Raw genomic sequence first — 10,166 nt, 5'->3', positions numbered from 1 at the left:
GAGCAAGCATGGCTTTCACTCCTAAATACTCCATCTCCTAAAGTCACTTATGTAGCCACACCGTCATCATCGCGCCACAGAGCAGACGACTCGGTCGCATCGTGTGATGCTCGCGTTGCCCCAGCGGCCCCTGTTGCTGTTACTCCGCCACTCGGTCGTGTCCGACACTTTGCGACCCCGTGGACTGCAGCACTCCGGGCTCCTCTGTCCCTCAACCTTTCCTGGTGTTTGCTCAGATTCATGTCCATTGAGTCGGGATGGCATCCAACCATCTCATCTTCTGCCGTCCCCTTCTCCTCCTGCCCTTAATCTTTCCCAGCATCAGGGTCTCTTTCCAGTGAGTCAGCTCTTCACATCAGGTGGCCAAAGTATTGGAGCTTCAGTTTTCACATCAGTCCTTCCAATGAATATTCAGGATTGATGTCCCTTATATTGACTGGTTTAAAGCTGAATTGTGGAAGTTCAGATCCACGCAAGTTTCACACACAGCTTGGGAAGGGATCCATAAGCAGCCTGATGGTTTTTGTGTGGGGTCCGGCCACATCCAGACCGTTCCACTGACCATGAGGGACTTGCAGTGCTAGCCCCAGGATACCCCCAGGCCTGATGGACTTGTGCTTTGGGGTTCTCAGAAAAGCCATGAATTCTGTCAAAAAATAAAAAGTAACAACACTGCCTAATTTATATATACAACACTACATTTCCTGAACATTTTTTCATGTAGTAATTTTCACAGCTATCTAGTGAGGTCAGCAACATTCATCTCGTTTTACTGATGCAAATGGCTTCCCAGAGACAGACAGCGGCCAGCACTAGGCAGGTGTGGGCATCGGGCAGCGTTCATGCAACGGAGTCCCATGACCACCAACAGACTAGAGAAAGAGCTTTCCAGATGGGACCTCAACCTGCTGGGCCCGGGCCACACAGAGGAGCCCACGAACAAGCACCCAAGGAGACAGCGCTCAGAGGGGCCAGGACTGCCCACGGGGCGCCGGGGCGCCAGGGTGCCAGGGGAAGGATGTTAGAGGGCTTCAGGAGGATGGTTAATTCTCAAGTAGCCCTGAAAGCTGGCAGGTCCACACTTCTCTGCCACACCAGAGTGGAGGCCAGAGGGAGGGCTGGAAAGAGAACGGAATAGCCAGAAGCAAGTGACCTCCCACCTGCTCCACAGCTTCACCTTGATTCCGGACAGACAGCCAAGTCTAGGTTCAGAAGGAAAATTCAAAGGCACTCTTCCCGAAGCTCTCCAGATTACAAAAACATTAACCTTTACAAGCCATGTGGGGTCAGGCTCAGTGCATTTATTTAAAGACATATTGCTTTGCTCAAAGAGAATGTAGGATTTGTAATATGAAACTAAAACACAGGAAAATCAGGGTTTTTTTTTAAAGAAATAGCCGCTGCCCTGGCGGCTCGGTGATAAACAATCTGCCTGTCAATGCAGGAGACACACGTTCGATCCCTGGTCCAGGAATATCTCACACGCCACGGAGCCACCAAGACCGTGGCGCCACAGCTACGGAGCCTGTGCTCCAGAGCCTGGGCTCTGCAGTGAGAAGCCGCCCCGGTGACAAGCCTGTGCGCCACAGCCGGAGACGCCAGCACGGCAGCAGAGGCCCCGCACAGCCAAAGCAGCTAAGCGACAAACCACAGAAGCCCCCAGCAGAAACCAGTAGACTTACTCTGTCCTCTGCCCCATAAATGAAAAAAAAGAGAGAGAGAGAGAGAGAAAACTTTCCCAGCGGTTTAGCCATAAATTTTGTGGTAAATAGGGCAACTATTAAATTAATTCCGTGTGATAGTAAAGTGATTAGCTTTGCAAAAAACCCTCGCCTGCAGTGTCCTCCCTGTTCCAGCCCCCGGTGGCCCAGTTTCCAGCCATTTCCACCTGATGTCTGGGCACGGCTGGACGCGCTCCGGCAAAGTTGGCTTGCAGACACGCCTGTGAGTCTCAATTAGGCAGGAATTTTAGGAGCAACAAAAATTATGGGAGGAACGTGGCTTCATCAGTCATTTTCCTGTGGGAACAATGGCAGTTTGAAGAGTTTTAGCACTTTGAAGGTCAAGATTAAAAACCAAGTAATTTATTACTACTGATTTAGAGATTAACATTGTGCCAATTAATCAATTACTCAATGTGACGAATTGACAATTAATTGACATTTCAGTTCCAACCTGGCAAAGCTTTCTGATTTCCATAGTGAATAATACGAAATCGCTAAATTGAAAGGTTATGAGGATTTCTTCCAAGAGCAAAATGAAAAGGAATTAAAAAAGGATACATAAGAGTAATCGTCCACAAAATTTTAATATAGGAAATATAGGCCATTGTTTCAGCAGCGAGCAAACCGAAATCACTGAGTGATTGGGTTTGGGCAAAACAGGGCCTTTTATTGTTGATTCAGGAAGGTTTGCCCTAGGCGTTTTGTCCTTCTGCTTTTGCAAACACTCCTGTTGCCTTGAGCACTGCAGCTTGAAGCGCTGCCGGCCTCAAAGCCCGTAGCAGCAGCGCAGCTCACAAACAAAGGGTGTTGTGAGGGGCTGGCTGGGTCGGCTTTGGGTCACCCCTCTGAGCAGCCCTCACCATGGTCCCCACAGTCAGGGCCAGATCCAAGGTCAGAACAGCCACACGCCAGCTGTCCAGCCAAGACCACACTGCTTCCTCTGGGGCGCAGGGCAACGTGGCCTGTGCTGGCCTGGGAAGTCAGCCGGTCACAGCGAAGGGTCAGATCGGAGGACAGCTCTGAAGGCCAGGAGCAAAGAGACACGGGATGCTCAGCACACGGCGGGCCCGTCCGAGAAGGTCAGGTGAGGAAGGAGGGGCAGGGACGTGCTTGAAGCTTGGGACAGCCTGCTCTCTTCCAGGCTCCCAGGCCCCCTCCTGCCCCTGGCTGCACCTGTTCCCGGGCCTGCCTGGCAGGGGCTGGCTGACCTCTTGGGCTCTGACCTTGACCTCTTCCCGGAGCCTCTCCCACAGCTTCTCCGCCCTGTGTTCCCAGCGCAGCCCAGACCCACTTCACTCTCTCGCAGGAAGAAGACTCCCTGAGGGCCACCGTCCTCCGCAACTGAAGGGGAAGCGCAGCTGCCGCTGTGGAAGCCAGCCGGTCGGACAGGCAGCGGCCCAGACCTGAAGCTTAATTAGGTAAAGGGACCTCTGCAGCGACAATGACGTTCCTGATAGAAACAGCTGGAAAATAAAGTGACGAGAGACCTTTTTCAATGTGTGCTTCAGTTAAGACAGACCTTCCCATCCTCACAGCGATTGTCTGAGACCCCAAGTGCAGCCCCAGCTGTCAGGGTCCAATGAGCCGTCCCCACCCCCACCCCTCACTCCCTGGGCACTCTGATTTTTTAAGGCTCCCACCTTTCCTTTGATTCAGAAAAGCCAGTCAGGCTCCTGGACTGAGGGCTCAGAGAAGGAAGGATGATGCCTGGAGGTTGCAGAATGTGCTCCGTGGTAGGCGGGCACGGCTTGGGCATAAGGGCACCCACTGCATGTTGTCTGAGGTCTCTTGCTCTTTCTCTCACTGTCTGCTGGATCCATAGACCACCCTCAGGCCAGTCAGCTGCTGGTGAAGGCAGAGGTTGGGGGGCAGGGCCTGTACCCCCTTAACAAGACGATTAGGACTGGAAGCTGAGGCTGAGTTTGGGGTAAGAGATGCTGGGAAAGGAGAGAAGCCCCCAGCAGAAGTCATGGTCAAGGACTCAAGAGGTCAGTTGTTGCCAGGCAAGCTCAGGAACAAGAGCGATCAACACAGGAGGGACGGAGGCCATGAAAGTGTTAAGTGTTAGTTGCTCAGTCGTGTCTAACTCTGTGACTCCATGGACGGTAGCCCGCCAGGCTCCTCTGTCTATGGGATTCTCCAGGCAAGAGTACTGGAGTGGGTTGCCATTCCTGTCTCCAGCAGATCTTCCTGACCCAGGGAATAAATCCAGGTGTCCCTCATGTCAGGCAGATTCTTTACCGTCTGAGACACCAGGGAAGCCCCAGAGCCTGTGAGAGTCAAGTTTATAGCAGAGAGGAGGCTGGAACTGGCCAGAGTGGCCCCTGGTGGATACTCATCCGTATCCAAGCTTACAGGGTGACCATGGCTCATCCTGCCCGTCGCCCTGATGAGATCCTGTATCACCAGGATGTATCAACCAGCTGCAAGTAAGAAACCAATCCAACAGCCGCCCCCATGCCTCAGGACTTGGCCTCATGTTGTAAGAAGCCCGAGGTGGGCGACCCATGCAGGTGCAGCGCTCAAAATGCTGCCAGAGACTCATCTCTCTCTGCTCCATCCTGCCTAGTTATGCGAGCTTCCAGACTCAGACTTATCATCCAGTGGTTTCAAGATGCAGGCTGCCTATCCAGAATGCATCTGTCCTCCTGCCAGGCAGGAAAAGGGACGGGAAGAGAAGAAAAGGGAAAGAAAGAGAGGGAAGGAAGGAGTGCTTCCTGTGTCTGGTTAGCTGAGCTTTCCCAGAAATCATGCTCATACATCTCATTGGTCAGAACTGTGTCACATGGTCACCTGTACTTACCCAGAAGTCACACTCACACATCTCCTTATATCTCATTGGTTAGAGCTATGTCACGTTGCCACACAAACTTTCCCAGCAGCCTCCCCCTTACCTCTACTTTTTGGGGGCCAGAGTGAGGTACTCCGCCCATGGCAAAGGTCATGAGGAAGGACGCTCGACACACGCAAAGGCGGGATCGAGCCTCAGGAGTCCCTCTGGAAATCCTCGAGCGTCTACCCCCATAACCAGAGCCTGCCTACTTTACTACTTTGTGCTCTCACCTACACCTCTGACTTCACGGGGGGCTGTCCCCCAGCACCTCTTTCGGAGAAGGAGTTAACCTAGAGCTCCAGTCAATAAAAACTCTTGGGCGTGACAAGAGTGTTTTAACCTACAAACTCCTCTGAAGGTTCTCTAGCCTGCCTGACAGGCTCGTCCGGCCACATGTGATTGCTCACAGCCTCCCAACCGTGAGAGGCATGAGATGCTTTAAACCCTCTAAAAACAGGTTCTTTAGAGAAGTTAGAAAACTATTAGTATAATGGGCTGATTAGAAATTGTGTTGGTGAAGGGTTTTTCATTTGTTGAGCCAATGTTTGTTGCTAAGTCTCCATATCCCCTGCCCTTACACACATTAATGAATATATAGAAGGAATAAGTATTAACCTTTGATATTAATCACGTTAGACCTTAGGCTAAGTAAATTCTTTCCTTAACTAAAACCCACTACACCCTCACCCTATAGGAATGTAACTTTATTTGGGTGGCGTCTGTTTTGAGAATAATCACCCCTGGAGAAATAAGTGTCCTGGTTGACTGACCGCTGTCACAAGGAGAGGGTCATAAATTGTCAGCAGGCCCCCTGGCCAGAAGATGATGTAACACCCCTAAGACCTCTGTATACATTTGTATGAAGCATCTGACTTTGATAAAAGTCAGGACTGCTGACCCCATGTGACTTTTGCATAACACCTCAGTGTATAAAATTAGGCCATGGAAAATAAAGAATGGGGATCAGTTTCTCGAAATACTGGTCTCCCCATGTCGCTCTCTCTCCCAAATTCTGGCTGAGTCTCCATCTGGAGCGCGGAACCCACCATGCTTACTAATTATGCCTGGGCTTCTAAGATCCGACCGGGGAGGCCTCAGTGTCTCCTCTCCTTCGGGAGAACGGAAGGACGCCTGCGGCCTACGTAAGTGGTGCAAGCTTCTTGTCTTGAAGTTTTATTGGTCTCCCGCGTAAACCAAGCTACTCAGCCTCTTTTCTCCACTGAATTTTCCTACTGAGCTATCCTCATTCTATTACTCTTTACATCTCTAATTAATATCTAATTGAAGCTATTGTATCCTGACCCTCGCCGACGCCGTCCCCGCTTCGAATACCCTGGAGCAGCCGGGGCTGGACCCCGGCATCTACTCACACCCCATTGGTCAGAACTGTGTCACGTGGGCACCGGTTTCAAGAGAGATTTTGGAGCACTGGTGTTTTTGTTGGACACATTTCCCCTCCTCCAAATTCAGAGTTCCTTTTTAAAAAATTAATTCGTTAATTAAGCTGCATCAGGTCTTAGGTATGGTATTCTATCTCTATAGCTAAGGCCTATCTCTAGTTGTGGTGGGGACTCAGTTGTCTTGAGACACATGGGATCTCAGTTCCCCGACCAGGGGTTGAACCTGTGTCCCTTGCATTGTTTGGAAGGTGGATTTTTCACCGCTGGACCACCAGGGAAGTCCCTCAGAGTTCTTTTTGTGAGTAAAGACCCAGGCCTTAAGTGGGGGTGTTGGACTGGTATTAAAGAGTCTGGAAGGCAGAAAGTCAGCTGGGTAGAGGCGCGCACACACAGCAGGTAGAGTTGGCCACATGTCCTCTGTTCAGGGCATGAAAGATCTCAGTCATGCCCACCACGGACTGTGACCTGGAAATTATGTCTCCACGGGGACACTTAGCTTCTGGACCAAATTGTTCTTTAAGCAAATTAGAGATGGAGGCCAATTGCATCATTTCTCTTAATTAGCAAACCAATCTCTTTCAGAGGCTGAGAGTCCAAAAATGAAATCTGTCATCCCAAGTTCTCTGTCAGCTCACTCTCCGAGCAAAAAAGGAGAGGCATGGATGTGATGCGCCCTCCCAGCCCACCAGCGAAGACGGAGAGCGCAGGAGAGCATTAGCATTAAGCGGCCTGCTAATGTCTGGAAGCCTAAACAGTCAGAGAACAGCAATAAAGGAGCTCTTCAAATGTTGCTGGAGAATGTCCATAAAGAGGATATAATGAAAAGGACTGCCCAAATGTGCAAGGATAATATAGTTAATGTATTACTTCTTTTATTATTTTATCATCTTTCATTAATTGCTGGCAGCGTGCCTGCAGGAGTTGGTTCCATGGAAAGGGCTTTTAGTTAAATGTCTTAAATGAAACGACCACTTAGAACCTGCGAACAAGGTTGAACCAAGGTTCACTTGACTTCAGTAAATCTTGTCTGAAGGGTGCAGGGGCGGGAGGAAAGGGATCCATTCTGGGACAAGCTAGCCGTCTTCAGCCGCCCCACAGCTGCTTGGAGCTGATTGTCTCAAGTTTGGAACCACAAAGGCATGACTTTATTTTTGAAAGAAGGCCTTGTCTACCATCTGCTGCCACTGATCTGCTGTGTGACCCTGAAGAAGTGACTTGCAGTCTCTGAACCTCAAGTTCCTCACTCTGCAAAGACTTGACCTGACTCCAAGTTCATTACCTGGATATTTCAGGGTCACCAGGTCATATACAGGGTTTCCCAGGTGGCACCAGTGGTAAAGAACCCAGCTGCCAGTGCAGGAGCCTCAGGAGGTGTGGATTTGATCCCTGGGTCAGGAAGATCCCCTGGAGGAGGGCATGGTCACCCACTCCAGTATTCTTGCCTGGAGAATCCCATGGACAGAGGAACCTGGTGGACTTCAGTCCACAGGGTCCCAAAGAGTCAGACATGACTGAAGTGACTTAGCATGCAGGTCATATATTAATTAATGGAGAGGGTGGTGAGGTTGAGGAGAGGAGTGTGACCCGAAACCAAAAGATGGCCCCAGAAAGGGGATGCCCACTGCTCAGGAGTGCTCTGGGGCCCCCAGGCATGTGAGCGTGTGCCCCTCCTTAAAGCCCCAGCTTCCTTCATGGCGCCAGGTGCCCACCACCTCCCTGTAGACAGCAGAGCGCCGAGGGGTGAGGCGTCCCCAGTGCCAAGGTGCTCCTGCCCAAACGGCCTCCTTTTCCTGAAGGTCTGGGGAAAAAGTATGAAAATGCCGCCAACTCCTGATTTGAGCAGCTAGCTCTCCTGTCTTCTTGCACGTCTCAGATACAGCTGCCCCTCACTCGAAGCTAGCTCTTCTGAAGCCTGGCCTGAGTGCCTCGCACTGCAAGGGCAACCGCACAAGCCACGGCTGCCCAGATGCAGCCTCAGGAGGTGAAGGGAGGGGCAGGGCTGGGCTGCTTCTGGGACTGACTTTCCCAGGCTTGAGCTCGGGTCAGCTGACCATTTCCACTTGAGGGTCCCATTCGTACCCCTAAAGGACCAGGTCCCAAGCTGAATAAATCAACTTCCTCCTAAACTAACCCTCCTGCAGACATTTCAGTTTCTTTTAGCGGCTCTGCAGCTTTCCTCTCCTCTAGCCCTTTGTGCGCCCCTAACCTCTGGCCTGTGTTCAATGCCCAATCCCATCTAGGCACAAAACACCTGACTGTAAGCTAGTACAGACACGGCCAAGTTTTGATGCCAATAGGTGCATAACAATTCGTGAAATTTAACTGGAATGAATGACTCCCTCCTGGGTTAGACTCTGCCCTAGAACCACTTCCATCCCCTCACCCTAAGTCAAGGTCTTGGTAAAAGAGACAGCACCCTTCCCAGCCACTGTTTATCTTATTGCTGCATTTTATTCCGTTAATAACAGTTTTGCTACCTGAAATCGTCTTGTGCATTTATCGACTTGCACACCACGTGTCTTCCCCAAGTAGAATATAAATTTCACAGCAGCAGAGACCTTGTCTGTCCTGTTCCTCACTGTATTCCCAGGGCCAAGCATGGGGCCTGGTGGATCACAGGAGCTCGATAAGCACTTGCTGAGTTAATGGACTCATTCCGTGTCCTTTAATATTCCTCCTCAATCCATACTGCTCACCACTGCCAAGTCAGACTTCCCACTTGTCACCCGCTGCTTAGACACGTGTGGTGTCCCCCCACGGCCAGGGGACAGGGGCTCCAGCTCAGCCTTCCTCACCACCCACGCGGCCCCTCCAAGCTGACCTTCCACCTAAGCTTCTTATGCACACGGCCAAACCCTCCAGGAAGTACCCACGCCTGGCCCAGTCCCACGTGTCCTGGTTAGAACTCTTAGTGGCAAGTAATAGGAAGCACCTGGAGCTGATTCAGAAGGTGACAGAGCTTCAGTTTCGCCAGATGGAAGGAGTCAGGGAGATGGATGCACAGCCGTGCACAGGGACGCACGGTCACTGAGCTGCGCACTTACAGGTGGCTACGACGGTCAGTTTTGTGTTGTGCACACTCGGGCCCCCTGATGCAAAGAGTCGACCCATCGGAGAAGACCCTGATGCTGGCAAAGATCGAAGGCGGGAGGAGAAGGGGACGACAGAGGACGAGATGGTTGCATGGCATCACCGACTCAACGGATGTGAGTTTGAGCAAACTCCAGGAGATACTGCAGGACGGGTAAGCCTGGCGTGCTGCAGTCCAGGAGGTCACAAAGAGCTGGATGCAATTTAGCAACTGAGCAACAACAACCTGAAAAGAAAAAAAGCAGGGTAGGATTTAGTATGATGATAATAAGGTTGAAGTAGTCACTGTGGTCACTGAGTTCCTGTAACAGCACCGAGACAGACCAGGCTCAAGGTTCAACCCGTGAGGACCGACAGCTGCTGAGTCTCCATCCCCTGTCCCTGGAGCAGAAAACCTGCATAGCCCAGGCTGCATCAGGGTTCAGCTCTCCCGAAGTCAGCAGTGGTGCACAGAGGTCACGCTGGGGTCCTCCTCCGGGACCTTGCTTTTAGAGAAATGGCCATTCTCCATGAGTGGAAATCATCAAGAAAAGGGAGAACACCCCCACGAGGGCTCACACCTCACCTGAGATTCAACTCAGCGAAGATTTCCTGGACGAAGCAGCATTCAATCTAAAATCTGAAAAATAAAGAGGCATGATCTGAGCAGAAACAGAGCAGAGAGAGGAATTCTATCCTGGGACTGTGTGCAGAAGCCTAGAGATGGTGCATCATTGAGTTTGACCACAAAGAATAATGGCGGCCTCCACCTCTTGATTCAAGAGGATGCTTGAGTTCCAGCCGTTGTGTCTATATTCCAGGAAGAAGGATGAGGCAAGGGTCCCATCTCTTCCATTAAGCATCCACTCCAGACACCTCTTCTGCTTTACAAAGCACTGACTAGAACCTAGTCACACAGCCACTAGATGTAGGGAAGGCTGAAAAAGGCCATCTTTATTCTGGGTGGATATATGTTAACAGGGAGCTAAGAGTCGGGGATTCTATTGTCAGAGAAGAGACACAGATCCTGGGAGTTTTCTAGCGGCCTCCACTGAAGATGGGCTAGAGCATCACTCTTTCCAGGAAACGGGAAAGCGTGGCATGAGGAATCCAGAGATTAAGGAGGGGAGCCTCTGATTG

At 51.1% G+C, this 10,166-nt stretch overlaps 1 long non-coding RNA gene across 1 annotated transcript; it reads left to right on the top strand.

Moving 5' to 3' along the window:
• Window positions 1–2,464: 2,464 nt before the first annotated feature.
• Window positions 2,465–3,215, top strand: LOC139182645 (uncharacterized). The gene is made up of 2 exons (XR_011566156.1): window positions 2,465–2,808; window positions 3,031–3,215. It is a non-coding gene; the product is annotated as an uncharacterized lncRNA (long non-coding RNA).
• The last annotated feature ends 6,951 nt before the right edge of the window (window positions 3,216–10,166 follow it).

This window comes from Bos indicus, chromosome 4, assembly GCF_029378745.1.
Source record: "Bos indicus isolate NIAB-ARS_2022 breed Sahiwal x Tharparkar chromosome 4, NIAB-ARS_B.indTharparkar_mat_pri_1.0, whole genome shotgun sequence".
NCBI classification, from domain to species: Eukaryota; Metazoa; Chordata; class Mammalia; order Artiodactyla; family Bovidae; genus Bos; species Bos indicus.
The sequence above is the reverse complement of the archived record's forward strand: the minus strand, read 5'-3'. Positions and strand labels throughout refer to the sequence as shown.